At 40.6% G+C, this 25,131-nt stretch overlaps 1 protein-coding gene across 2 annotated transcripts in view; it reads right to left on the bottom strand.

The window, feature by feature from the left end:
• Positions 1 to 16,518, bottom strand: part of tiam1a (TIAM Rac1 associated GEF 1a) — a 66,707-nt gene extending 50,189 nt beyond the window's left edge. The window contains exon 1 of one of the 2 annotated variants that reach the window (XM_042498731.2): positions 16,286 to 16,518. The gene's annotated coding sequence lies outside the window, so the exon portion shown is untranslated. The remainder of the gene's footprint in view (positions 1 to 16,285) is intronic. The other variant, XM_042498732.2, reaches the window with a different exon arrangement.
• Positions 16,519 to 25,131: the final 8,613 nt, after the last annotated feature.

The raw sequence follows: 25,131 nt of genomic DNA, 5'->3' as shown, positions 1-25,131 counted from the left end.
TGATATGGAAAAGTGTGAAAACAGGGGGAGGAAGAAATGAAGACTGAGGACCAGTGAGAGAGAGAGAGAGGGATAGACAGATAGAGACAAATTGGGGGGTCCTATTGTTGCTGAGCTTTAAGTGGATAAGTAGACATGTGCTCTGGCTGCCTCTCTTCGGGCTTAATTGAGGGAGTCGAGACAAAAGGGGAAACATAATTATTCGCTCTCGTTCTCTCAGTCTCTCGTTCTCGCAGTATATTAACACATTGGGAGAGTGTATTAATACAGCGGCCTGTGCAACAGCAGCCAAAGCATCATTACCATGCAGACACACTGACACACACACACTGAGAAGGGACAAAGAGCAATGTTGATGAAAATAAAATTCCATACTGGTTCAATCCTTTGGTAAAAACACAACTCTAAAACAGCATATCAAGTCTCTTTGCTTTATTTTAAACTCTATATTTGATCTTTATTCACTGAATTTATCACAAAATCTTTAAATCTGCTGTTTTCCAAGCATTCAGTGGCTGAGTATAAGGGACAAAAAAAATCTGAGACAGGGCTGAGCATCATACTGGGACTGAATGTGCCACTTAACTACGCTGTCAGTTACAACTCTGTGCTGCAGCTGTCAAACTCATATTGCCACACTGCCATTATTGCGTTAGAAAGCCACTCCACACCTATAGGCTCTCACGTCTCTCGCACACACACACACACACACACACACACACACACACACACACTCAAGCAAGTTCTCTGCAGCACACAATGAAGTGTAATACTACAAAGGCAGACATGCTTCCAGTCACACACACCTGCACAATCCCAAGAGAAATGTGAGCAGGTTCTCCGACTCACACACACACACACACACATGCTCTCACACTCTTTTGGAAAAATACCAAAGGCCTGTCAGAACAGCCACGGAGCAGGCACACCCTGCTTCCCTCCGCCAATCTTTTCATCTCTGCACCTGTCTCACAGCTCCGCCCTACATGACACACAGCTCAGCGCTCTGGATTCAAACCACCCATGACGTGGATGTGCACTACTGTACTGCACTGTACGGTGATGGAAGCCAAACAAAACCTGTCTCATTGCTTTTATAAGCCTGTCATAGTCTAGACCGCACGCTGAAGTGGCTGCTGAAATCAGACATCAAATGATGACATCAACAAGCACCTTTATTGCATGCCCTTCATTCCTAAAAGACAAAAAGCCATCATAAATGTATTCACTTTTACAATATTTGGTCTTTGATTTTGAACAAGAGCACAGTAATGACAGTGGCTGCTGCATTATGAATAAAACTCCTGTCTTTAACAACAATAATTAACCTGTTTGACATAAATTTCTCTCACATGTGAACAGCATCTAAGTCATAAATAGAACAAGTTATCTCCTGCTTTTAAAAAGCACTATAATGGGTACTCTTTAGAGTAAAATATGTTTTATTGTGAAATGAACTATCGTTTTGGTCTTTCAGTTATGCTATTAAACATCATTTATAGTTATATTAGTAACTAGTCACAATGCATTACAAGAGAAACACACTAGTTTAAGACCAAGTCCACATAGACAAAAACATTTTGTAAACAGAGATGTTCTCATTTTTCTTTTGTTCAACAAAAAAAAATCCTATGCACAAACATTGTTGATTCAAAAAAAAATCTCTGTCCAAATGACAAAAACACTACTAAACACTAAGTGCTGTCAAGAGCATGTCAAACCAAGAGGCAGAAACATATGCCTTACCATGCACAGAGGAAGTAGAAGAAGACATTGGCCAATCAATAGCACAAAAACCACTATAACCAGAAGGCTACCTCCAGCAGTGACCTCCGTGGTGCTTTTTATTATGCACCCATTCCTCGATATCATGGAAGAGTGACTGTATATTTATGTCTGAACAAGTACAAACTCATCGCAGCAATGCTAGAGCCAGCACTTTTTTGGCCATATCTGCCATACTACAAAATGCTGCCTCATTTGTGATGCCTGACAAGGAGATAGTAGCACACACTCTGACTTTACAAGCCAAAATCTCTGTTTTACCTGTTTATGAATCAATACTGAAAATGTAGTCTCTGAAAATGTTCACCCTGGATAGACTTTAACAAAAAGTTAGTTTTTGTTGAGTTGTGTGTAGATGAAAGACTGCATAAAAAAAGTTCTGTTTAAAAAAAATGGCCGTGTCCATGTGGACTAGACGTAAGACTGGATGACTGTCGTTCCTGATTATAGATTAACAACAGTTGATGCCAGGATGCAAAGTCCTTAAGACTAACATGTTTGGGGACTTGAAAATCCTGGATAAAACCCCTCAGTGTGTGTTTAATCCAATGATTAAATAATGGTGACTAAATAGGTTACTGGTAGCCTTTATCGTTCAATCATTTTAAAAGGCAATAGTAGTCGAGGTGTAGTAATTATAACTCAACACTTTTGTTATTCCTGACTTGAACTATAGAAAGTAGCTCAACCCTAAAAGGAACATTAATGGTAGTAACAATAGAAACTGGTCTAGACACTGTTGTAACCAGAGAAGCTCTCAGCTTGACTGATCTCCCTGACCTTTCTTTGCACCCTTGACCACCCCCCTATTGAGCATTAAAACACATGATGCAGTCACTGGACTCACCCTTCCCTTAGGGCTTTTCCCGCACCTTTCACATTCCTCAAATGGTTACCTTACCCCTTACTTCAGGGCACAGAATAAAGTCGCTGAGGTTAACACTCTCTGGGGGGTAAACAAAGGAATTTCTGTGGGGCAAACTTCATTCCAAGCAAGTCAAAATAGAATACCATGGGAATCTGGGAGACATTTTATCAGTGTCTGCACGCTCCCCGATTTTCCATACACACCTGCACACCCCTACAGAAATACACACACCTGCAAACATGCATGCATGTACACCAGGGCTTCCTTGTTGTTGTTTACGCTGAGCAAACCTGCATTGAAAGATAACAAACGCACCGCACATAACATGTGAATCAGGACTAGGTGCACGCTCAATGGTCCAAACAAATTAGGAAAGGGGACTTAGGCATGTGTGAATTGCTCACATTTGGAAGAGGAACTATATCTATTCAATGTCGAGATAACAATCAGATATGCTCTGAAAACATCCCATTGTGGAGATGGGAGCGCACACTCCACTGCACTCCCACAGCCCCACTGAGACGGGACTGTCTCAAACATCACTGGTAGAATTCCCTGGAAGAGGGAGATTAGCTTCTTATTCATCCTTTCGGGATCTGACAAGACACGCGCCACCTCCCCCCCTTCTCTCAGCTTAAACACATGCATGCACATACACAAACAGTGTGCCTGCAAGCATTGAGTCTCGGCTGCTGCTTAAATCAAACATTCACTTCTTTTAACTGGTGAGAGACAAATTATAATTCCTTACTGAAGAGTGCTTTCATTTTGAGGCAGCAGAGGAGGGCAAAGCATAAAAATGACAGAACAAAGTGGATTGGGAGGAAATGAGATGATTGTTATTCATTTACTGTGGTTACTATGGTCCCCTGTATTTGTCATCTCCTAAAAGACAAGTGGAGGATTGTTATGATCATCGTAGCAAAGCAAATTCTCTGCCAATTCATGTTAAAAAGCATCTGAAAACCTAAATAAGAAAATAAAAATACCCAGTTTAAAAACACAGGGGAGGAGATACTTATGTAGTGCAGCATATCATCTGCAAAATGACACATATAACAGATTTTGGGTCACTATCAGTGTGACATCTGAGGATCAAGTGGAAAAGAAAAGGGGCAGTGGGATTCAGTGTCAGCCAATACACTCCACTTTACTCCTCAAGTGTCACTAACTTCATTAAATACGCCCCTCCGTCTTTCTAGGAGCTTACACTGTACGCTCCTTAACTCAGATTTCAGCTAACTGTCTCTGCAGTGCAGTGCAGTCAGGGATTACCATATTTTAAAGAAAATCCCTCCAACACAAGTCCTCCATTGAGTGAGAGGCCCAAGAGAGTCAATGAGTGTATGTCGCTTTTGACACTCTGCTCTGTAGCTGCTGCTGCTTAGTGCAAACTCAGCGATCAGTGAGTCCCTGTATGAATTCAAAGACAGGAAACCCCAGATGCAAGCCTCCCATTAGGGTCTTTTAAGATGTATATTTTAATGTGAGGCTTTTTACATTGGATGATCAGAGCACTTCTTTCTCCCACTTGTTCTGAGATGGAGATCAAGGTGTGGAAACCTAATTAAACCCTGGACCTCTGTTGAAGGTTACTATGCCACTTGAAATCCTCTTGTTTATAGAGTACGACCATCAGCAAGCAGCAGGTTGCATGATAAATGACAAGCTATCATTTGCCTTTTGATAAATGTTAATAACTCATCGCCTTCTTTTTGCCATTCCTCAATCAGCGCTCGCTCGTTCCTCCTGATGAAATAGGGACTGCGCAGACAATCGCCTCTCCGTCATCAAAACCAATCAACTGAATATTCATGTGGTGATTTGCTGCTCCAAATATGTGAGAGGCAGAACAAGAAGTGTTGTTTAATTATCCAGGAGGAGTGGGACGAGACATTGACTGTGCTCCAGATTTCAGCTGGTAACCGTAGAAACCCTGCAGGGCAAGACACAGCCTGGGGGAGGAGCAGCTAAGAGTGTCGCAATGAGATAGAGGAAGACGTTACAAAAGAAGAAGAGTACTGCGTGGACGTGGCAGCATATTTGAATTTCTTCAAATGACCTGTGGGTATTGACATGCTTCCACAGACATGATGGAAGAAGAGACACTAGCATATTTATAAACCTTCATATTTGTTAGCCTAAACTAGAGTTTTATAAAACAGCAGATTGTGTCATCCATGGCTAATATTAGAGTGGTTTCCCTCATCCATGTTACTCAATTCTTTATTAAGAAAGTATGAATAATATTGAAGAGATCCCCTTTCTTTCTTTATCAGCACAAAACTACAACTGGAGCACTGAGGAAGGCAAAAATCACAGCTGACTTTTTACTAACTTATTAAAGGATAACTTCTGTATTTTTCAACCTGGACCCTATTTTTTAAATGTTTTTGTGTCTTTTATTTTTAATTTATTTGCACTAAAACTGCTTTTTTGACACTTACAGGTTTAGATTGTGGTTAGTAGTATCTGGATAAATTATAGGTAAAGAGAAAAGAGAAGGACCTTTTTTAAAGATCATTTTTGTTTAACCAGAAACAGCCATGAAATTGTTTTCACCAAACCCATATGACTCCATTTAAATAAACAGTAATTTTATCACTGTAAAACGTAATTTATTCAAAGAAACAAAATAAAACTCACAAAAGCCATCTTTGTTTGTCTTTTCACTTTTCAAATGATCACCATCTCTGGTTTGGTTGAAATAAATTCCTAATGCACACAGTTAGATGTAAAAATATGCTGGCTCTATACACACTAAACTCTGTCTATTTATATAGAGTTTGGTGGGTTTGGCAAACATGCACCGAATGGTTACATTGCACCCTGTTTCGCAGCTGACAGCTGTAGCGCTCTCTCTCTCTCTCACTCAATACTGAACCAATTAAAAAAATGTTTCCCTCTATTACTCACTCAGACACAAAAACATGGGAAAATACATTCCAGGTTTAAAAATACAGAAGCTACCCTTTAAACAGTTTTCTGCCTCTTTGTGTTTCTATAATCTGCTTTAACACTGTTGCACTTTAGCACACACTGGAATCCTGTGCTGTTATGTGTTACTGGATCTTTCGCTTTGATTTTATTGTGATACGTGCAAGTTATCCTGTTTTTTTCTGTTTTCTCTGAGTCACACTGTGACAAATTCCTCTCAACTTGGTTGAGATGGCAATAAAGTAATGAAGTGGGATAAGACACACTTCTGTGAAGAGCTGTTAAGCCTGAAATAATTGAGTAGTGCTATGGCTTGTTGTGCCATCTTAAAAAGGACATTCCTTAGCAGTAGTCCCCCCCCCCTCAGTCCCTTAACTGAGCTATGGCGGGATTTTTTTTTCTTCTCCACACTGAGAGAATAATCATTTAAGCATTGTTAAAAAAGCTGTTTTAATCTTTTAGTGTAAAAAGTGTGTTGTTAAAACCCGTTTCAGTGTTTCCATTCCATCTTGTGAATAAGTACACAAATTAAATTTATTTAAGGAAAAAAAATGTCAAGGTTTAAATTCAAACACTTCATTTTGGCACCAAATATCACCAGACACTGGCATGTTTAGACACCTGCAGACAAACACAGCCAGGTGTGAATGGAGCCAAATTGGCAGGTAATACTTCCTATTCCGCTCTGTGCAGGCTGAGGGGATGGCGAAATAACAGGGTGGGTGAGTGAGCGAGAGAGGGGGATAAGAGGGTTTTAGGCAAAGGTAGACTGATTGAGGTGGGAGGTTGAGACAGGGGGGTGGGATGAGAGAGGCAAGAGGGTCTGAAAAAAAAAATGATGGTGTTGAAAAGAGGATGAGAGGCTGTTAGCTGGTGGAATCGAGTGTTGGGCCACAGGTTAGAAAGATGAATGATGTGCTCTGAGGTGGAAGGAGACATGAGAGGTAAAGAGGTAGAGTGGTGCTGATAGGTCCTGAGGGGCTGATAGAGATAGATGTTGTGTCAGTTCAAAGTAGGGCAGATGTGAACAGGCCCGATTTGTTGTCAGTAACAATATGACTAGGATAAGACTATGTGGAGAGGGTTATCAAGGAGGTTATTGTCCGTGTCGGTGTGTGCTTATGTGTAAGTGCAACCTGTAATTTAGATAGAGATAGCTTGATTACTGCTTAACTCTACAAAATCTGAGCAAACTGGCTTGATTTCTTTCAAAAACAAGGAAAGAAAGCAATGAACAGCTTAATGAGAAACAAAAAAACAAGAACAAAGAAAAGGAAAAAAAGTTTAATAGCAAACAAGATAGCAAACAAGACAATGTCTTTAGAAGACTTATATATATATATACACATATACATATACATATATATATATAAATAAAGGTGAGTTTCTCCCCATGTTTTTGAAAGAAATCAAACCAGTTTTCTCAAGTTTCAGAGGTTCAAATGCTTGTGAAAGGCATCTGAACGCAGCACAGGAAAACTGATTTTGATCCAAGTCTTCAAGGGTTAAATACTGCAACAATGCAATATGCAGGTATTCGCTTACTCTGGTTTTAATCAAATAGAGTTATGCAAAGACACTGTTATCACTTTATTAATTAAGATTTCTGCTGAGGCTCTGCAAATCCTTTGTAGTACTACCCTAACCATTACCAGGGAGCAAGAGAGAGGCTTTGGCATGACCACACAGGGGCAGGTGAGGAGGGAAGGAAAAGTGGAGAGGGTAAAATGGGAGAAGAAAAGAAAGGAAATGAAGGCTTAAGGTTGGAGAGGAAGTAGAGTAGGCAACATAACGGTATAAAAGGTGCAGATAGTCCAAAGAAAAAGGTTATGGACAGAGGAATGGGCAACACAGAGGTGCACTGCAAAGAGAGGGGGGAGGAGGACGGCAGGAGGTGGAAGGGGAAGTTATCTTAGTGCATCCCTGCACCTGAGTCAACAGCAGTGCTTGCAAACAAAGCACCCCCTTGAAGAAGAGACAGGAGACAATGCACTGCAGTGAGCATATGGGGGTAAGAAATGTTCAGTAAGAATGTGACAGACAAACAGCAGCTCACTGTGTTGTGTCTCTGCTTTTCAGGCCACTGGAGGACACAGACGTCCAGAACAATACAGTGTAGTTACACTGCCGGCGGGGTTATGGTTTCAAACTTTATGAAGAATTCTAAAAATCTTTCTACTGGCAAAAAATAAACAAAACCATATAGGCTATTGACATATATCTGCACTTTGAACACCTGTGCATCTACAGCAAATTTACAATTCATATCAAATTGCAAGCAGAATGTACAAATTTGCATACTGTACTTTTCACATGATCGTATTTTTTTGTCCGCTGTTTACTGGAAAAAAAAAAACAACCCTCCCTCTTGAGACACACTTCTTCATTTGTACATCACATACACACAAACACTCTTGCACGCAGTAAGGTGTGGCTGATTTAGAGAATAACAGAGGACCCACGCCCAAAGTGTTGCATCAATGTTCCTCAAACTTCAACGACCACAAACGGCTTCAGTAATCTTACCACATAACAGGTTAAGTTTCCCACACAGAGGTCATCTTAGGTCCAGATGAAAACAAAACTCAGTGGAGATAAGGGTTGAAACTAAAGACTGTTTTCTTATTCATAGTTTCTTGTAATTGATTGATCATTCAGTCAACAAAAGGACAGAAAAGTGTGAAAAAAGATTTTCATTAATATTGGTTGCTTTGTCCAAAGCCTCAGTCCCAGTAGAGATATCTACAAGTAATCTTCAGTTGTGGATTTAATCTTTTTTCGGGAATCCAATCCCCGTACTGTATGGATAAGTAGACACACTGGAACATTGAACACATTTGAACATTAACCTGAATGACTTTAACCTAAAGTTAAGATGAAATTAACATGCCTCCTCTACCCTTTTAGATCACATCCATGGGAATACTGTGGACCTATTAAAAATATATATGCCAATAAAAAACAAAACTTTTTTCGTAATCTTACATCAAAATCCAATCATGTTTTCTCCCTGCAACAGAAAATATGCCGCTTGTGTTTCTAAGCTAGTACCAGCCAATTTTAACCAATAATATTATGACATCCACCCATCAATCAGTCTGCAACTTTTGGCTGAACATTGCTAAAATTCAATAGCTAGCTGGTTAGCAACAACATGGTACATCAGTGTGTCTTTGGGTGTTAACCCCCTCAAACCTTCTCCCGTTCGTTTCCCCAAAATACAGTGGTTATGGGCTTGCTGGCTAGAATTTCGTCACTGTAAAATGCCTTGAGCACAATCTGGAGCTGACTCAGACACTACTACACTACTACAAAGTGGACTCCTTTAGCTACTACATGGATATTACGATGGACTTTGTGCCTCTCTTCCTGGTACTGTACAGGTAAAATCAAACTCCTCCAACATGTAATTCTATGTTTCACCTGCCTTTTCTTCTGGGCTTTAATAATAAACAGTACCCTATAGCTATATTAAAGTGCTCTGATATTTAGTGCCATTATAATGACACAGACAAATGTTGTAAAGCAATAGAGTAGAAACAACAAATCACATACTGTGATGTAGTTTCGGATTAACATACTACCTCCACATTGTGATCGACACTGAGGTCTAAACTTAATTTCCTATTTTTCATGGCATCATTTTCCTGAAACTTGATTTTTTTCTGCTCCTTATCAGAATAGGAATAATCAATTTGCATCAAAAAAGTCAACACGGTGAACTCCACTCACTATAAAGGTTATAAAGGTCGGTAAACAATCATTAAATCCCTGGCTACTTAAAAAAAGGAGTCCCCTCAGATTTCAGCCAGTGTTTCAATGATGTCTTGTGGTATAAACAAAACGATCACTGTAAAAAAAAGGATGTCAACAACATGTCAGCAGTGTGGCGTCTCTTCAGGATCTAGGTCAATGGGTCCATTTCCTGGGAGCTGAGCTCTTGTGCCGACTTGAGCTGGGGGTTATTGTTTGGGCTCTACGGTGAATAGAGTCTCCTCTCAGTGCATTAGTGACCTGTATAAGCCCACACGACTCACTGACATCTGAGTGCCGGCCTGAAGGGAGAGGACAAAGGCAATCTGACCACACATGCGCACACATTCACGTGTCTAAAAGCTAACGCGCCGAAGGACAATAACAAAAACACAGTCTAAAAGAAACCTTATACAGCGCACCACAGGGTTTTTATCCCAGAAGAAATTCAATCCAAAGAACAAAAAAAAAAAAAAATCCATGCAGCTCTGCCCGTAAGCTTTCATCCTTGCTTTTGTCACCCCCATTACCCACACACACACACATTTAGACATATTCACATACATATTTGCACATGCACGCACTTACAAATGCACACATGGGCTTTTGAGAGCGCCTTGTACGATGCCACTGCATCACTTCCAGGTCAACAGGCAGGAACGTGAAGTGTGACTACATGATGAGCACCGAGGAGTCGCTGGTCAGCATTCTCTTTATGTAACTAATGTAATGTGGGGGTTGAAGGAAAGCAGCAAGAGAGGTACTTTAATTCACAATCATGTGGATGTAAACTTGGATGGAAAAACAGAAACACTCACAAACAAGGGGGTGTAAAGATTTCCAAGCAGATACATAAAAAAGGAAATCCCAGGAAGTCCAAATCTCCCAAGCACAAACAAAGCATAAAGACAATCTTTGAAGACACTCTTTGCACTACCACAGTAAATCCTCCCTTAAATCCCTACTCAGCACTTCACACACAAATGTGTTTCCACTCTCTCACTCTGAAGTCTTTCACACCAACTTCCTGTTCAGGTAACATCGTCTCAAAGCTTCATTTTTCCACTAAACCACACTTACATTTACTCAGCTTACACCATCACATGTCAGCTTGTGCACACTGCAGACATCCTTTGTTTGCTAATGACTCAGTAAACAAAATTCTACATATTCATGTTTCTCTGCTGTTTTCTTCAGTTATTTGTCTGAATTGAGGGCACCATAAAAAAATATAGACCTAACCTTCTGTATATCAAATAAGATGTAGATGCATGCACACACACACACATACACACACATTTACACATCATCAGTTGGCAGCCAGAGCCGATGTGTGGGCTGGAACGCAACACTGATCAGAGATAATGGGCAGACATGACAGGGATGGCAATGCTGTCACACCAAGAGAGGAAGGAAGGAGAGATGGTGGAGCAAGAGACAGAAAGAGAGAGACAAAGAAAAAAAGAGAGCAAGAAAGAAAGAAAAAGGGAGGGAGCAAAGGAAGGAAGGAAGGAAGAAACTCCCAATTCATCAGCAGACACGGCATAGACAAAAGATAGGAAATGAGTGAACATGCCAGCTCATGTCAGCTCTGAGACACCCCTCCCCCTGTCTGGACCCCCTTCGCAAATTAGAGGCATCCCCTTCTGCTTCTCCCACGGCTTTTGCATCTTCTTGTTCCTCTCATCGGGGGGTTGATGTTGAAGAGTCTGGCACAGAAAACAATGTTTTTCACCTGATGTTTCGCACTCTCCTCTCCCCCCGCTAACACCTCTTGTAGTCCTGCTCAACCAGACGAGTGACATTACTAACGGACGCACATAAGCAAACATGTCAGTGTGACATAATATTCACACTGACTCATTCTTGTCTTTCTTCTTGTATTTTCAAAAGGTCATTCAAGACCAAAGAGGCACAAGCACGTGCACGCGTATATATGAAAAACCCCAGTGGTCTCCAACCTGTGTACCCTTGAGATTATGCTGTAGGGTCGCTACGAGGTCCCTTCTTTACACCGCCTTTGCATTTTTTTTACATAAAACCAAACAACTGCAACATCATGCCACTCCAGTGTGTGATTTTAGACAGCATGCCAGCATCGCAGAAGCAAAAAAGGCATGACGTGATGTTTAAGAAAACGGCATCAGCCTCATGTATGCATCTGTGACCTCATTGTTTTTCTCAATTTAGGGACAATTTGGGTTGCTATTCTTTCTTTTTTTTTAAATTAACTGCTAACTGCTGTTAGCTGCCTTTTAAATCTCCTGTGGTGGGTCGCACACATAACCCACCGTCAAAACGTCACACTCATAATAACTTTATTTATATAGTACCTTTAAAAACATTGTTTACAAAATGCTTTGACAAACAAAGCAAAGCAGAAATGGGACACAGGCGGCGATACAACGACAGAAAGCCAAACAATCCTATTGAACACAAGCAAGAAGAAACTAGGGCAGAGTTAGGATAAAATTAAACCGAGAGGACAAGATGCAGGACGCATAATGTCAATCTAAAGGACTACAAAGAAACTGACCAAAAACAACATTAAACCCTGAAATAAAGGAAACAAATTAGATACAACATAAATTAAAAGGTAAAACTCATGTTCCCATCCCGCCAGCTGTCCCTTTAACACAGACCTCAATTCGGTACTGTTACCACCTCTGCTTCTGGCTTAAAATGCAAGACAACTCTTTACCTCCATTACGCAATCGTACATTTTATACAGAACAGGGAGGTGGAATAATGGCTCAATATTCCCGTCCTGAACAGGTAATGTTTAAGGGATCTCAGTGTTCTTGTGACAAATCATCACTAGTAGCATGGTTGCATGGTTTATGACCAGCTCAACCAAAGACTTTTTTTTCCCTGCTTTCCTGTTCTGTAAATCATCTCACTGCAAAGGGATTCCCCCTACTATTGAACGCAACCACGACCAAACCCGCACCTTAATTAGACACACTCAATGAAACCAAAGAAGAGGAAAAACATTTCAGTGTCTCTCCACCCTCAGCTGTCACTTTTGTCTTGGTTTTCCCAAAACAGACTTCAAAAATATCTGTCTGGTCCTGGGCTGCAAGTGACAGCAGCAGCGAATTGGGAAACACACACACACACACACACACACACACACACACACACACACACACACACACACACACACACACAGAGAACCCACAGGCACACAGTCAAACATTTAAACAGCTTGATTGCATGTGGGGAGAAGCACAACTGGGGGCTGCATAAGCCCTATATTTGCTTAACAGCAGAAATAAGAAGACCACTGAGGAAGAGGGATGAAGATGAGAGAGAAAGATGGACAAAGATGTAAGAGAGAAAGAGAGATCATCCCTTTCATGTTAATTGCATCATCCCTTTATCATGCCCGCCACATGCTCGTCAAACTGCATCTTATGTACTGTAACTGTAATCATAAAGCGAGGGCGTCCGTCTGCTCTGCCACAAGGTCAGAAGAGTCACTGTGGAGGATAAAGATGTGTATTTGCAATAAGCTTGAGTTCCATGCTGTTGATGATGATGATGATTGTGTTTATCATTTCCATTTATATAATGCATTATTTGATACATGGAGTGCTTTGCGAGCTTTATATGAGCAGATGAAAGGATAAATATTTGTATTTATGGTGTAGATTAAGGCTGCATAATAGTAAGTCCATCCTGTAACTCTGTGTGACTGTGTCCGTCACAGAAATCTTCCCTTCAACAAGGTCAATCATCAAACTTTAGGGTCAAAACTTGGTATTTGATTAAGGTTAAAGTAATTGGAGTTCCAGTGCTGATGTAGTTATGGTCTCAGTAAGGGTGTTTACATGAGGCTGGATGGTTGTAAACGGGAATACGCCTACCTACATCTGCCCTATAGGTGAGCTGCCTTAGCCTGAGAGCAGTGTATCAATCTGGGTCAGGCCGTAAACCTACACATACATATACACACACGCAATACAAACACACTCGCACACTCACACGGCTCACTTAGCGGAGCCCCATCCCCCCCTTTCACGCTCACACTCTATATTAGCTTACTGTACACAGACAGAGCACATGGCTGTGTGGATGCACACATATTTGTCCTGAACACACATTTGCACACGTTAGTAAATGTGACACACACATACACATATAACCTTGGTAAGCCTTGTGTAATTGTGTATGAGATGATGGCTTTCCCCCCTTTTCACAGCCCCGGGCTTTCGCAAAGTCTTTGTCAGTTTTGAAAAAGAGTGCGTGCACGTGCACACACACAAACACACAGAGGGCGCACCAGTTTTTATCTGCCACTATAAATCCTTTCACGGATCACTTCCTCAAAACACCCTGCCAATATTCAACTTCCTCATGGCGGCAAGTGAAGCAGTGAATTGCAGCAAGAAAGATAACATGAAGAAAAGATAACAAGAAAGAGAGCGACAGAGAGAGCGACAGAGAGAGCGACAGAGAGAGCGACAGAGAGAGCGACAGAGAGAGAGAGAGAGAGAGATGACTAGTTTAGAATTCTTACTCATCTCAAAATCAAAACAAACACCAACAGTAAAGTTTAATATTAGAATAAGCAGCTTTTATTATTCTATGGTTTATTACACAGTGCTTACACTGTTTTACAGTGTGTTGAGTTTTACCATTTGAGTTTTAAACTAAAGAACAGAGTTGAAATATGCTAAGTGTTCAATGTGTAGGATTTAGGGGGATCTACTGACAGGAATTGTAAATAATATTCATGAATATGTTTTCATTGGTTTATAATCACCCAAGATTAAAAATTGCTTTTTCGTTAACTTAGAATGAGCTGTTTTTATCTATGAACAGAGCAGGACCTCTTCCATGGAGTCCTACATGTTATTCTACAGTAGCCAAGAACAGACAAATCAAAAAATGCCTCTAAATAGATAAATAAGATAAATAGACTTTAACTATATAGTCACTGTAGTTCTCCTACATGCTTGGCACACGAGAAAGGTTTTAGTTCTGCAATCTCACCACTACATGGCACTAAATCCTACACACTGGACCTTCAAAGAAATCCATCACACTATATTCAATAAAAGTTGAAATACATTACTGAAATACGAAGTTACCACTAAACACTGAGACAAAGAACCACAAATCTCATTGGTTAAGCCATTCCTTTGAAGAGTGGCAGGTTGAATAGGAGGCAAATTGTAAAGCCCTTAGGGTCAAAAGCCAAACATTTACCAAGTATTACAATTATTTTGATTTCTAGTGATATTTTATCAGCTTGTCAAAAAGCCTGCCTCAGAAACACTGAACCATACACTGCAAACACTGTGAAGACTGGCTATAAATATCTTTTTAGAATTAATATCGAATTCCAGGACCATATAACAAAATTATAACCAAATCCCTTTTATATTTTTCACCATCACATTCTCTTTTCTTATCTCATGTGAACCGTGCTGAATTCTCTTACTCAGATATACCCAAGACGACAGTTTTTTTTTTCTTTCTTTTCCAGAGAAGAAGCATGAAAGCGAGGAAGGAGAACGGACAGCAGAGACTGTATGCCCTCTGACCCCTCTTAGTTCTTTGACTGTCTGGATGCCTGCAGATGACCCTCTGCACAGCTGAGACCTAACACCTCGACCAACCCACACGCATTTGACTGACAGATGGTAAATAGTATTCAGTTGGAAGTAAAGTGCTCATTCTCCTCCTCCTCCTTTATATCTTGTTTAACTTGACACTTATCTGTCCCCTCTCTCTTACGCTCTCTCTTTGTCTTAGTCTGTCTTGTTTGTTTCTGTCGCTCTCTGCCAAGTCTTCAGTACCACTCTGCCTTTAACTGCTGTTCCCAAGACTTTCAGTAGCTCTTGGGTCTCCCTTTGTCTGTCTAGTCCTTCTCTATTCTGCTCTTCAGCTGTCTCTTCTCTCCTATCCTCTTAATATTTCCACATAACACAGCACACACACTGACACACACACAGACACACACAAAGTAGGCTAATGTCTTTATCAGATCCAAAGCCGTTAGTGTACGATCCCTCTCTCTTCATTTTGTATTGTGAAGCTTTGATGGCATAACCAGAAATCTCCAGGATTGACCTGTGATTTTTTTTCATTTCCCCAGAGTGTTTCAGCTCTCTAACAAGCTTTTGACGAGTAATAATTACTGTGCCGCTTGAGTTTTTTAACATCTCACTTTATCAACTATTATTATCTCTCCTGCACCTCTTACGTAAAAGTGCATAGTCAAATATATACACGCTAACGCATGTACTACTTTGTTTGCCCTCTGAGCTGTGTAGTTTGTACAATGGCGGGGAAATGTCAGGTGGTGGCAGTCTGAAGGGCTGTTAAGGTATTTTGTTATCACTAAATTACCTCAGGTAGGAAACCAGGCAATGTCCCAGTGAGAACATTAATAATTGATAAAGACTTTTAACACACACGCACACACTGGCCCACGCAGGATGGCTATAACAAAAAATGTGGCTTTTTTTCCCTTGCAATTCTCTTGTATGTGTATAAATATAAATCAGTGTGTTCAGTGTTTGTGTGTGTGTGTGTGGGAGAGCGGGAGAGCCCCATCAACAGAAAAGAGCCACCACCAAACAGTAGTATAGTGTACGAAAAAAGAAAAGAAGTCACACAGACACGTTGTGTAAGGAAGCATATAAAATACATTGGTTTACAGACATTAACACACACACACACACACACTGTACATGGACCATGCACAACAAAAGGCTTATACTTTCAGATGCACACATTTGGACACCTTACTATAACTTAACCTCTTATTGTATTTCTCACACATTAAAATTAAAATCCATCCAAATGGTTATCAAATCATCTTAACACACACAACATGAAGCCAGTTATCTTAAACACCCATGCAACTCCATCTCTGTCACTCACAAAGCTCCCAAAACATCCTCAAAACAACAACTCCATCTTTTTTACCTTCACTTAATCTCCCAGTGTTTCCTGTGTGAGTAACAGTTAATTCCCTGTGGTGGTTCAAACACAGTCAGCACATGTCCTCTCTGAGAGCAAACAGGGGAATCCTCGCATCAGTGAGACATCTCCCGGACTCCAGCGCAGCGTTCGACTCTACACACACATGCACACACACATTACAGTGCATACTCACACATGCTGCCTCTTGCACGCCTAGACCAGACTGAAGGCTGAGGAGAGGGTGTGTGTGCGCTGACTGAGTCTGAGCCCGCCCTCTTCTCTCTGGTTCTCCCCTTCTCTCCCACACGCACTCACCCTGCCCTCCTCCTCTCATCTCCTCTCTCTCTCTTTCTCTCTCTTTCTCTCCAATTTCACCTCCCCCGGCTTGCCAATTGACTGCCAGCATGTGTGCTGGGTCTGTGCCTCTAAGCCTTTAGATGTCCCAGTCCTCTTTTTAATTGCTGGCTCTCTGGCCTCAAGTTCCACACAGACAAAAAACAAAGACACACAGATACAGTGGACAAGCACAGGCATGCACAAACAAATAAGGATACAGACACATTTGCCTAAAAACAAATATGAGGTCTGGTAATACAAACCTACACTCTGAAAAGTAGAAAAAAGAGTCATCTTAAAATGAGTAACTTGCAAAATTCAGTGGGCCAGAAAAAAGATGTAGTTCGAGGAGAACGGTGAGAAAGGTGAGGTGCAGTGAATCCGTCTCATTCCTTGGAAACCTTCCATCAGAGCTGCTGTAGCATGTGTTTTGCGGCTGCTCCACTCATTTTTTTGCCAGCCCATTTCTCCTTCACTATTTCACAACCCACTAGGATTTTTTTAACGGAGGCTTCAAATAAAAGAATGAAGCCTCAAGTGATAGTTTTTGCTATTTTGTGTTTTGGGTATCAATAAATCAACACCTGTAGGCTTGAAACATGGCTCTGAAGAGTGTGTGGCCAGCTCCTTCTCTGAGAGTTGTTGGATTCACAATAGTTACAATGGATTTCAACAGTGACCCAGTTTCATGACAAAGTATCCAGACATCCATAAAAACTACTCAACCCACTCGTGCAGCATTATCTACTTCTCCACTGTCCATTCCTATCAATGCTCAGTACGCTCCACACAATCATGTCTTTGCCAAGATGGGACAAAATGTGGGTAAATTCAAGGCGTCATTTACTATGTTTACATGCACTTATCTTTCATTTCATTACAAATATGGCAATATTCTCAATTTCATGTAGGTTATGAAAATTTAGCATTTTCTAATGAAGACATGTCGCTGCTGAAAAAAGAAAAGATGCGGTTTTTTAAAAGGATCCAATGGACCTTTTAGATGTGCGCAAATAGCGCAACACCAGCCTCGACACAGCTGGACAAGTCTGGACCTGCCACCGGCAGGAAACTTAGAATAGAAAATCCTATTTTAATGCAAAGAAGCAAAATAGTACAAGTGGCTCCAGACGTTGGACTTTTCCGTAATTTGATGAGATAAATTACATGTTAGAGCAATTTAATCGGAGAACGCATGGCTGTAAGTATACAGGAGTTTTAGTGAAACATTCATTTTCATTAGCCATGTAAAGACAAGTAGGAATATTATCTTTTTTGGAATAAGGGCAAAAAAACCTGAATATTTTGTGCACAGTTGTCACTTGTCACTTGTGTGGTTTGCTATTTGCTTTTGTTATTAACACAAGCAAACATAGGTGCATGTGACAAAGGTAAACACAAACAGTGCAAAGGCTGTCGCAATTTGAAAGGGTCTTTGTACTAAAAGTAGGACCGTGTTGTTATAGGTAAATTAGTCTAACTATGTTTTTTAGAAACGAAGTGGTTGTGGTCGTATGATTAGTTTCTTTTGCCACTCAGGATTTCACTTAAGAGACTTTTCCCAACATGTTTTGGTGAATGAATCCAACACATATTTTCTTTTTTGTTATAAATGGAAACTCAGGGCCAAATTCTCAAAGAATGTATTGAGGCTACTGATAGCAACATGAATTGCACATCACTTGTAAACGTCATCTACCTCGTCTCAAGGTCCAATTCAGAAAAGATATTGCACAAATGATATGCCCTGTGCTCCCCTGCCATGGTTTGGAGGCTGAAGTACAAAAGTTAAGAGAAACATTTGAGGCTGTAGGAATGTTCATAATTGTCATGAGATGTAGCCTAGATCTGGTCTGTTTTACAAAGTAACAATAATTACACAATAAAATTTAGATGAGAAATTTAGGACAAAAGATTGTTGAAATAGCATGAAAATAAATTTTTGAATGTATTAAATTAAAGCAGTTCTCAATGAATTGTTTCAAATGTGTTTTATTTTTTTCTATATACTTTATTAATTCCTGAGAAATACACTCACATGCATAAATAGGACCTACACATGCATTAAACGGAGAGATGTCAGAGTGAGGTGGCTACCCATGGATAGGCGCCCCGAGCAGTTGGGGGTTTGGTGACCTGCTCAAGGGCACCTCAGCAGTGCCCAGGAGGCAAACTGGCACCTCTCCAGCTACCAGTTCACGCTCCATACTTGGTACAGACAGAGACTTGTGTTATGCTACTTTAGTATACTGAAAACAAATATTAGTGGGGCCACTAAAAACAATTGCAGATGAACATTTAATGTCCAGAAATTCACAGTGTAGACACTACTCCTGACATTATCTGTAGCCCCTGTTACACTGCCTGTCAAAGGTGGGAATATCATGCTGGTATGCTTCCTTGTTAGTCTGTATAAAAGGTACCATTGTAGAATGGAGGACAGAGTTATGTAGCCTTTAATCGGGCAACAGATACCGTAACAGTGCCAATTTGAGGACTGTGTAGAAAGGACAGCTGGCAGGATGGGACCGTGGATGGGATGGGTGCGACGTTTTAACGGCATTTTATGGATGCGACCCACCGTGGGAGATTTGAAAAAGCAGCTAGCAGCAGTTAGCAGCTAAGTCAAAAAAAAACACCACCAACTGAAAAAAAGTCTAAAAATTAGGAAAACAATGACATTTGGTCGCTCTTACTCTCTGAACAGAAGAGAAGAGCAGCCGCTATGAGATGGTCAATAATTATTATTCCCATGTTATGCTATTGTCATTGTTTAGAAAGCACTGCCGACGTGTCTGTTATATGTCACACTAGAGGCAGACGCTGTTGTGTTAAACATCCCACATGTCATGCCTCTTTTGCTTCTGTGATGCCGGCATGCTATCAAAACATCCCACATTTGAGCGACATGATGCCGTCGCTGTTTGGTTCTGTGTAAAAATGTAAAGGTGGCGTAAAAAAGGGACTTTGTAGCAGTCCTATGAGTCAATCTTTGTGTGTAAAAAGGGCTTCGGTAAGAATACTGCCACAATCCAAAAAAAAGAATATACTTGATCCAGCCACACTCTGGGTTTCCACCTAGTCCATCTCTTTGAATTAAAAATGTGTGATTTTATGTGCATAATGCCAAAAAATGTGTACATATCTATACTGGCAAAGCTGTTTTTTTAAAGAAACAGAGACAAAGTCAAGTTCAGCATGGACCCAAGTATTACAACTCTGCGTGTGTTTTTCTGTGTATGTGAATGCATAGGGGCCATGGAGGAAGTTAGCTCCATGTGTTATCTGCTACACTTAACGACTGAAATAAGTGACGTCTCACCTTTGGCATCAGACCCAAGCCATCCATCACAGTGTTACTTTTGATGCGTGTCATCGTTTCTTTGTGTCGATCATGAAGGGGTGCAGTCTAACACCTGATGCCCGCTTCTTCCCCTGTTTGAGGGTCCGTCAGTCACATCTGTTGTCACTGTTAATGAGTGCAGTTGTGTCTCCCTGTATACCTGTCCAATTTATTTCCCCGTCTGGAGTGTGCCCATGTGTCTGCATGTGTGCACGATTTCACACATGACTTCTGTGCATGTGCATATATAGTTTTGTCCCATGCTAATGGGAAATGCAATAGTGTTAGACAGGGATTATCTGATATGACCCGAAGCAACCAGTAGCTACTGTGACTCTAAGAGAAAGGTAGCAGGCCAGAAGGAATGTACTATTGTGGACCAGCATTACATACATTATTCATCAGTTCCACATGCATGGCTGGTGATAATGATTTTATCAAATCTGGCAAGGTGGGTGGTTGGGTGGGGGAAACGAGCATCCTAACTGTGTATATGTGCATATCTTTTTTGTCCCCTTTCCAATACAGTACGTTCATGAATTTGAATATGATGTGTTTAGAAACAGATATGGTGGGAGGCATGAAATGGGAAACCAATCTGTGTCTCATCCCTTCAGCTTTTAACTGATATTGCCACCCCCACCCACACATCCACCCTGCGATAAGGCCTGATAAGGGTTGAAAGGTGGAGTCCATTGTGCTGAAAGGCCAGCTCAGGTGTGCAGGAAGACAGGAGAAGAAAACCGTCTCCTCTTTCAGCACTGCTACCAGACGGTCTGTTTATTCAACAGAAAACGTAACCGGTGAATGAGCTTTGATATTCATTTACTTGTCGCTGTTCTCACTGCACAGCTGAGAACAAACAATGAGCTTGTTCATGTTACAAGAGCAGCGTGCCAAATGGTGAACACAGACAGAGCAAAACGTGCAAACAAAAAGAAAAAGCCCGCCAACCTGATGTTCCTCCAGCCCCCCTCTCTGCTTACATAACATCCTCCACCTGCTTTTGTTACTATTACCTCCTCTGTGCTCTGCTTGCACCAACATGCCATCACATCCTTTGCTCTGACTTAAACTACTAACCAATTCCACCCCCCCTCTGTGGATAATTGCATTACAACCCAATAACTCTATGTTTGGGTAGGAGTGTGGGAACTGGTTGTCTGAGTCGCTGTTCATCCTCCTGAATTGGTTATTTCCTGTTTCAGCCGTCTCCTGGCAGGACACGACCTTCTCCAGCTAATTTGTTAGATAACACAGAAAGAAACAAACAAGGAGACAGAAAGGAAAGGGGACAGACAGAGTACAGAATGAGGTCTTACGAGCGGCCAGGTGATCGAAGACAGGCAGCATATGTGCACATACATACACACATGCCGTACACAAAAGAATCGTAATGCAGTGGCATTGTCTGAGTTAGGTGCTGAAATGTCATCATGGGCCTGAGGGCAAAGCGCTATGAATGTGTGTGTGTTGTCGGTGCACCACTTAATGTTAGTGACTTTATGCTTGTGACTGTCTCCCCTCTCTCCCCTGTGGAGGCTGTGTCGGGTCCTTTTGTTGGGTAGATCTGTTACCTTTTCTGCCCTTTGTCCCATCATGTTTCCCTCTATAAATGTTAAATACTCCCAAACAGCAGTTATTTTAAGAGCCGCACAGTGCAGCAGACAGAGACAATGGGGGATCATCAGACTATTATGCAATCGCCCCTGTTTTTCTCATGAAATCCTTTGTCCTCAAGCCAAACATTTTGGTAAATGATTCAATGATCCTGAGAACTTTTTTGTCAGAGGACACAGAACAAGTCATCCCCAGGGAGAAATGAAATAATGTATTATTTAAGAGTATTTTACTTAATTATTAGTGCATATTTGTAAATGCACACCAAAGTAGCATTTTCAGTGATGAACTGAATCAAACTGTGGGACTTCCTAACCCAACACATCAACAATTTTCTTTAAAAAAGGCCTTAATAATTCTTCTTCATATCGTAAATCATTTCGTTTTCTATAGCAGAAGCTGTTTCTTTTTAGGATACCCAAATTTCTCAACATTTCCTGTCTTTTGATCTTGAAATTAATGTGCACAAGTTATACAGGGCTTTTTCAAAGACCCACACTATCTTTTATGAACTTGTTAAATGAAATCACTAACAATATTTTACTCTACAATGTGTGTTATATTATACTGACTGGCAAAGTAACAAAATGAAAGTGTGTTCTTTTTTGGTGACTGCTAAACCCGCATAAAAAGGACAAAAAGAATTTGTGTAGTTCTCAAAGGACATGTAAAGGGTGAAATGCACACCTAACTGCGCTGCACTGCCATGCAAATACCATATCGGTGATCCTTTGCTATTTGCAGGTATTTAAATGAGGTAATATACAAACATTTGGCAAAAGATTGCCCCCATTCTGTACATATAAGCCTCATTACCAAAACAGTGCAATACATAAACATGACAGCTAATAGCCACATGTAGTTATAGTGAAATTATTAGTGTTTTTTTTTTTATAGAGAACTGGTGGTAACTGAAGCGCACTGAAAGACTGGACTGTTTCTCTCTGTCACATCTTAATTTCTTGCCGAAGTTTTGAGAAATACCTCTACACATCGTTGGTCAGGACCTGTAGCTTGTGGTCTGAACATTTCAGTTTTTCCCAGTGCCATTCTTCTGCCTACTTGGTGCAAAACCATTTACTTCAAAAAAACTGTCTGCTCTGACCACATTTATTATTACTCTTACTCTCGCGTTCTTGCTCAACCACACCTTCTGACTGCCTATGTGCATGAGGAGGAGGAGACGAGGCCTTGCAGTGTTGGCAGAGCAGCTGGAGACAGTAATTACTCTAGTAGCATGCATGAGAATCAATGAAATTATAATATGAATATAGTTCTCCCCTTTTCCCTGGCCATTTGAATAAGTTGCTATAATTGTCATTAGTTGCTTTAGAAGGTCTGAAAAGTTGATAAATCTAGCAAGAAAGTCGCCAAGGACATGCAACACTTGATACGCCCACCCACACAACACTACTCTTGTAACATATTTATCAACCTGTTAACTATTAAAACACAATGTCTGAAACATTAAAAAAACAGAAATGTATACAGAAAAAACAGTTATACTAAAAACTACATTTTAGAGCTCATCCTAAATTTCTCAAATGCAGCTTTCAAGGCCAAACTTTGCAGCTAGAAACAAATGTGTTGTGCAACAACAGCAACTGGGTATGTGTTGAGAAATTAGATCACATGATTCATCGCAGAAGCAAAGATGTTACCAGCAAAAACAGTGTCAAGCCTTCTGAAAGGGCAACAACCCATGGTTGAAGTCCAGCTAAAAAGACATGCAAGTCCACAGTCCAGTTAATGCTATCATTTGCTAATGGGTCAGTATATACTTGTCCAGAGACCTTAAGGTCATACAGCACACATCTCTGCAACATTAACCCATCGTTATGAGTCTTATTAATATTCATGTGGTTGAGGTCAGCTCATTATCTGAGCTTCTCAAACAGGCACACGGTTTACTTAGGTCAGTCTTACATTGCTGCTCCTAAACCACTGCTACACCGCTGTGCTTCAATGTGCTCCTACGACACAGCAAAACTTGGCCTTCAGCCCCCGCATTTTGTCTCAGAAGAAAAACATCAGAGTTGGTCATTCACATAATGAATGTGTCTGACTTGGAGCTTTGCTGTCTAATCATGGCAGATTATGCATTTTCACAGAAAAGTGAAATCATATGTGTGCAGCAGATCTGAGTGCATCAGAGTCTTGGAAGTGGAAATGGCAGATCTAGTATTGCTAAGGTACAGACCACAATGCACACATCATTTTACAAGGAAGTCTTACAAACTGTAACAAACTATTTTGTCATTAGATTGCAAAGTTTAAATATGCTTTCAGCAGGAGTTTCAAAAGAAAAAAACACTGTAAGACTGATGAACACGTAAGATCTTCTGCAAAGATTCTGCCCCCTGCCTCTATTTTCTCATTTTTTGTGTTAGAGACATTCATGGGCGTGTACCCCACAGAGCGCAGGTGAGGTTGGGGCTTTATTAAAAGGTGGTGACCAAGTGCTAGACTGTAAGCAGCAGGCATCCAAGAGACACAACCTAGAAAAAACACAGAAGTAGCAAGGCAAAACGCCAAACAACAGTGACTCTGGGGTTGGCTTTTACTTTCAGTTTCTTTGGCGAGCGTGTTTATAACCAACAAGTAGCCAACAATCCAGCATAGTATACCTTTAAAAAGTCTGCAACATTTACATTCAAATTAATGAGCTTTTGCCAAAAGATGCAAATCATCATCAATGATTCAACTTTTAATCAGTTCATTAAAGCTTTTGATGTCGTGTTACACACATTGTTTAGAAGTTGCCTCCAAAAACATGTGAAACACAAGAAAGGATGCTTTATCTTGATTAAAATTACTGCTGATAGACACAATAGCTGAGCTGCTTAAACACTGTTTAACAACAGGCCAATGGTTGTTTTTCTCACGATAAGGAAATGGGCCTGACTGACAAATGTTTAAGTTTTACTTTTACAGGCTGTACACTCCCACCCAGATGTTTTCAGTTATAGCGGCTGATTTGACCTCTGCTCCGGTTGAAGGCCAATTCACATCACTTGACTGTAGTGATAAGAATCATTGTTTCAATCATTGTTATCATTGTTCACAGATATTTCAAGAATGAACCTAGTTATTTTGGACTATTCTACATTCTGAAAACACTTACACTCATTATAAATTCAAGACAAACATACAAATACAAACACACAGCATCAATGTTAGAATCAGTATGTAAATCCCCTTTTCCCTTAGTAAATGAATGAGCTGCATTATAGTCAGCTACACTTATCCCTAAACCTGATGTATTGATGCGAACACAGCACCGTCAGTCCATACTAATAAGGCATCCACTGAGACACATAACAATGCAAACACATTAGCAACAATGATCAGCCAATAAATAATCAGAAAACACACCAAAGTTGCAGCTGGTCCCTTACACGCAACACAAACACTAGAAATTCTTTCCTTGGAAACACCCTGAACTCACAAACGGTATCTTTTTCTAGCTTATGCTGAGATCACCAGGAAGATGAATAAGCCAATAAGCAATGCCACAGTCAGCACTACTTTATTTCAGGATCAGCTGGGT

The sequence above is a fragment of the Plectropomus leopardus genome, chromosome 15 (genome assembly GCF_026936395.1).
Source record: "Plectropomus leopardus strain MGB_pleo_1.0 chromosome 15, ASM2693639v1, whole genome shotgun sequence".
Lineage (NCBI taxonomy): Eukaryota > Metazoa > Chordata > Actinopteri > Perciformes > Serranidae > Plectropomus > Plectropomus leopardus.
The sequence above is the reverse complement of the archived record's forward strand: the minus strand, read 5'-3'. Positions and strand labels throughout refer to the sequence as shown.